Source organism: Lipotes vexillifer, unplaced genomic scaffold, assembly GCF_000442215.2.
Source record: "Lipotes vexillifer unplaced genomic scaffold, Lipotes_vexillifer_v1.1 scaffold232, whole genome shotgun sequence".
Lineage (NCBI taxonomy): Eukaryota > Metazoa > Chordata > Mammalia > Artiodactyla > Lipotidae > Lipotes > Lipotes vexillifer.
Genome location: NW_006793997.1, coordinates 3,546,924 through 3,547,319, shown reverse-complemented (window position 1 = coordinate 3,547,319; position 396 = coordinate 3,546,924).

Here is a 396-nt window from a genome sequence, read left to right as displayed (position 1 = left end):
GTGGTTAAGAATCCGCCTGCCAGTGCAGGGGACACGGGTTCCAGCTCTGGTCCGCAGAGCAACTAAGCCCGTGGGCCACAACTACTAAGCCCACGCGCCACAACTACTGAAGCCCGTGCGCCTAGAGCCGGTGCTCCCCAATAAGAGAAGCCACTGCAAGGAGAGGCCCGCGCACCACAACGAAGAGTAGCCCCCGCTCGCCACAACTAGAGAAAGCCTGCGCGCAGCAACGAAGACCCAACGCAGCCAAAAATAAATAAATATTTTTTTTTTAAAAAAAGCGTCTTTATTGGTTTTCCGTGCAACTGTTACCACTATCTAATTATACAATAGTTCATCACCCCAAAAAAGAATCCCACACCCGGTTAGCAGTCACTTCGCATCCCCTCCGCCCCC